The 5113-nt window shown below is 37.0% G+C and overlaps 1 long non-coding RNA gene across 2 annotated transcripts in view; it reads right to left on the bottom strand.

Moving 5' to 3' along the window:
* Positions 1–2677: 2677 nt before the first annotated feature.
* LOC144224608 (uncharacterized) overlaps positions 2678–5113 on the bottom strand; it is a 4244-nt gene continuing 1808 nt past the window's right edge. The window contains exons 2-3 of one of the 2 annotated variants that reach the window (XR_013333088.1): positions 2955–3386; positions 2678–2872 (exon numbers count right to left, since the gene is read on the bottom strand). This is a non-coding gene — a long non-coding RNA (uncharacterized LOC144224608). The remainder of the gene's footprint in view (positions 2873–2954; positions 3387–5113) is intronic. The other variant, XR_013333087.1, reaches the window with a different exon arrangement.

The raw sequence follows: 5113 nt of genomic DNA, 5'->3' as shown, positions 1-5113 counted from the left end.
TGGACGCTTGCCAGAAGCTTCCAGATGGTCTCTTTTACCACAACTGTCTTTCCTTAATAGGCCAAGAAGCCAACATGAAAGGTGTGCAAACTCCCAAATAGATTTGTTCCAATTCTATATTTGGAAAATGAACAAAAAATGAGGCCATGGACCCACCAGGAATTAGACCTGGACCAGGACTCTATTTATCATCTGATCCCTTAACTTCTATTCTAAGAGTATGGAAGTCTGATCCCTTAACTTCCAGTATGATTCTTATAATCCACAGATATTGATGTCAGTTCAAATCATGTTTCCAAAAACACTGGAATATTTGGGTATTCCCTTTCCCTAGTATATGGTTACCCTAATAAACATCCATGATCTATTTGACTAAGGACTAGGATTACATTGTCGTATATACTTCTAATGATTTGTATCTTCTTTTAAAGGAATTAGATTGTTTTTCACTCAATTCTTTTTCACTCAGTTAAAACTCAATGGGTTTTAAGTCCATTGGCATAGGTCCAGAAACTGGGCAAGGGATCATAGGTCTTTAAATTGGTATGATGGTCACACTGGTCAGAGTGGCTAAAATGAACAAATCAAGAGATTATAGATGCTGGTGAGGATGTGAAAAAATGGGCACCCTCCTACACTGTTGGTGGGAATGTAAACTGGTGCAGCCCCACTGGAAAACAGTGTGGAGGTTCCTCAAAAAAAATTAACAGTAGAACTACCCTATGACCCAGCAATAGCACTGCTAGGAATTTACCCAAGGGATACAGGAGTGCTGGTGCATAGGGGCACATGTACCCCAATGTTCATAGCAGCACTCTCAATAACAGCCAAAACATGGAAAGACCTAAATGTCCATCAACTGATCAATGAATCAAGATGTGGTTTATCTATACAATGGAATACTACATGGCAATGAGGAAAAAATGAAATCTGGCCATTTGTAGCAATGTGGATGGAACTTGAGGGTGTTATGATGAGCAAAATAAGTCAGGCAGAAAAGGACAGCTACCATATGTTTTCACTTATAAGTAGATCAGGAGAAACTTAACAGAGAACCATGGGGGAGGAGAAGGGGAAAAAATAATTGGGGAGATGGAGAGAGGCAAACCATGAGAGATTCTTGAATACTGAGAACAAACTGAGGGCTGATGGGGGTGGGGGAGAGGAGAAGGGGCGTGATGGGCATGGAGGAGGGCACTTGTTGGGATGAGCACTGGGTGCTATATGGAAACTAACTTGACAATAAACTATGAAAGTAAAACATTTTTTAAAAATTAAACAATAAATAAAGGATAAATATATAAATAAGTAAGTTGGTGTGATGGCTCTTAGGTTCCTGATCAGCCATAATTTTTTTTAATGTACAGATATTATAGTACTTTTGTTGGTTTCCCATCTATTTTGAACCTAGGCATACTATGTTTCATTATCCACCTTATAATTATGTGGGTGAGTACCCCTGACCCTGACTCTACTGTGTCTTTTCCACTCATGTACAGTAATTGCATCCTGATACTTAATGATTAACCAATATCACCTAGTTGCATACAATCCAGTTCTGTAATGACAGACCCTACTGTCAGCCCTGACCAAATGAGAAGAGACACTGAATTTAATAATGATGATGGTACCCCTTTACCAGCATATTACTAAATGCTCTGGTAAGTGTTGTATCATGCAGGCCCTCTCTAATAGGTTTTCCAGCTTTATATAATATATCCACTCTGGCAACCCAGTTCATAGATCCTTTTCTTCCTTTTCCCCACTATCTGCTTGGGTGCTTTTAGCACCACTATCTCAGCTTGTATAAACCATAGGTTTTTGCATGCTGTTAGTGAACATCTTAGCAGTATGTTTGCACAATTTTCCAGGTCCTTACCAGAGTGCTGTATCATATATATCTTAATTTGATAGACTTTCTCTTATCCAGTCTATGTTCCATTACTCTTGATCCTCAAAATGTGTCCCTGTGTGTATTCTCACAGGTTGGGCCAGTATAGGCTAGTTATATCCTGCAGGTCCTTTGGACTATAGTTGTCTTCTTTGCTTGTCAAACTCACGACCTCCAGTCACATTATATTGTGACTTAACTATTATCTTCATGACCCAAAATGGGTCATTAGAGGACTTCATGTTGTCTTTCAGGGGAGAGGCCTCTGTATCATCTCCAACAAGTTGGAGAAGGCCCAAGTCCTAAAGAGGAAAGAATGGGCCACTTCTATATACTCAAAGTATTTAAGGGGACCAGAGGATTAAAACTTCTGGGGTGTATCAACCAAGATGACTCTATCTAATCTGACAGGGTCACATTGTTTCTCCATCTGAGACTTGGTGTTAGAGTAATAGACCTATCAAATTCTCTGGGGCTCCAATATTTTTATGCTTAAGTCCTGAACCTTGTCTAAATCTTGAACCCAACCACAGGACTAAATGAAGACCTCATTCTACACTACCAAGGAGACCTTCTGAATTTCCTACTTAACATTTAATTTCCAATTCATGACTCTCAGCCTTCAGTTATCCCATTCCAAAGCATCATTTGACTTTAGGAATGGCAACTCAATTCCACTATCTTCTCCATATTTCCCAAACTCCTGAAACATCATGCCAGATAGTTCTGTCTTTTCTCTGATAGCCCATCTCAATTCACCACCAATAAAAGACTGAACAACTGAACTGATGACTTGTGTTAAAGACCATTTGTATTCCACTTACAATCGGTAATGGAATTTTCATTATGTGGGTGACAGATGATGCAGCTTCAAAATGCTAAGTCTGTACTCTCTTGAATCATTCCCAGAACCACCTGGCATAGATTGGAATCTCCTGCAAGGAAACTCGGAGATAGAGATTAGCAAGGAGGAATCACAACCTATGTAGAGGAAAGAAAAGAAGCACAATTAAAAGAGGGAGAAGTTAGGCTATGAGACATCACAATGAAGACCTTAACTGACCTTATAGGAAACTTTGACTCTAGGATGGTCCTTTAGTTTTGTCCTGGATTGTGATGAGGTCTCTATACCCAGTGTTGACCATTCATCAGAGGCAAGCTTTCTTGGGAAAGAGATGACTTTAGGTGTTATGGCTCTTGTCAGCCAAGATAATTGCAAAGAAGATTAACAACTGATGCTATCTGCCAGCAGTACTCCCAGCCGGTGGGTAATAGGTCTCTGAGTCCTGAAGGGTGGTTTGCACACCACATCTCATGCAAATCTATAGTTCAAACTCCCAGTGCCACTCAGCTTTTTAATTAGGATTAATCACATATTGGAGTCATCAGAGTTTAATCAAGTTACCTTCTTTCTTTGTTTTTACTTCATCAAAGTCCATTCGCTCTTCAATCCACTAAGTGTGGTTTCTGCCCCAAATATTTGTGTGACCTATTTCTGCATAGGATGGTTGAAATGATTAAATAAAGTTGTGTGATGAAGATGACATAGAAATTTGGGAAAAAAAGGATATTATTGCTACTTACCTCCAATCATATCTGTTTATATTCTTTGATTTACTTAATTTTTTTCTTATAACACTCTAAATATCTAATCTAATGGAGAGCATGCCCTTGTCTGCACAATTTTTGTTAGTTTGAAAGGGACTTTGATGACTTAGAATTAATTTTCTTTTCTTCCAGGTGGACTTTAAGAAATATAAATACAATCAACATTATTTCCTTTTCATTCTGATAATCCTTGATAATGAAATTTTACTTTCGGGCACATGAATTACTTTTGTCTTTGATTGGAAACCTGAATCTCCTCTTTGGCCACATAAGAATTACCATAAGGGGCATACTTAGCATATTTGACACCTGGAGCAGATCTTTTTTTTTTTTAAGGCCACACTTCTCTATATGAAAAAATTATTTTTAGCTATAACCATGACATAAAGTGAATAATAATACAAAAGAAACACTGACAGGGAAAATTTATTGTTATTCAACTTTTTATGTATAATTGTTACAGTAAAAAAAACCACAATAGGGGTGCCTGGGTGGCTTAGTCGGTTAAGCGTCCGACTTTTGCTTAGGTCATGATCTCGCGGTTCGTGGTTCGAGCCCCGCGTCAGGCTCTGTGCTGACTGCCAGCTCAGAGCCTGGAGCCTGTTTCTGAGTCTGTATCTCCCTCTCTCTCTGACCCTCCCCTGCTCATGCTGTCTCTCTCTCTCCTAGAAATAAATAAAAATATTTAAAAAAAACCACAATAAAAATTATAAACAATTCTCAATTATATTAGTGTATTTTTAAAACAGGGAAAAATAAATATACACTTACATATTGATCTGTCATGGCAATGAATACTGACTGCCGTTTATTTAAGTTTATTTATTTATTTTTAGAGAGAGTGAGTGAGAGCAGATGCATGCCAGTGGGAGAGGGAAAAAGAATTCCAAGCAGGCTCCACACTACCTGAGGCAGGGCACCATCCCACCAACTGTGAGATCATGACTTGAACTGAAGGCAAGAGTCTGATGCTTAACTGACTATGCCCCCCCAGGTACCTTGACAGTTTCTACTTTTTTAAGCTATAACTTCTGGAAATTTGTCAATGGATTCATCAGAATTGATCTTCTTTACATAATTATGTTCAATAGATGGTGTAGTCAGATTTGTCAATCTAGCTTTGCTCATGATTGATCAAAGAATGTTTTCTATTAATTTTTATTTCAAAAACTTCTCTCACATGAAGAAAAAGATACGCATATAGCTTGGAAAAGTCTTAATTATAAGTTGGGCCAAACTTCATAAAACTTCTATTTCACAATAAATTTTAGAAATGGCAATTCTAAATCTTTATTCAGGATCAATTATAGCAGCTTTCAAATATCTGCAGAAAAAATGTGTATGTATATTGTTCATACATTTATATATATAACACATTTGTGTATGTGTATATATAATATATATATTTATATTATATATACATNTGAATGACTAAAAGAAAGAAAGGAAGAATTAAACAAATAAAAATTCCAAGCTGTCACATTGAATGACAGAATGGATTTAAATGGTTATTTTCCTTTGCCTTTGAAATCACTGTGCTATCATTATTTATTTTGAATTAACAGTTTAATATATATATATTATATATGTATTTATATATAGCACTGAAATATA

Source organism: Crocuta crocuta, unplaced genomic scaffold (assembly GCF_008692635.1).
Source record: "Crocuta crocuta isolate KB4526 unplaced genomic scaffold, BGI_CrCroc_1.0 scaffold192, whole genome shotgun sequence".
Taxonomy (NCBI): Eukaryota; Metazoa; Chordata; class Mammalia; order Carnivora; family Hyaenidae; genus Crocuta; species Crocuta crocuta.
This window is presented reverse-complemented; position numbering and strand designations above follow the sequence as displayed.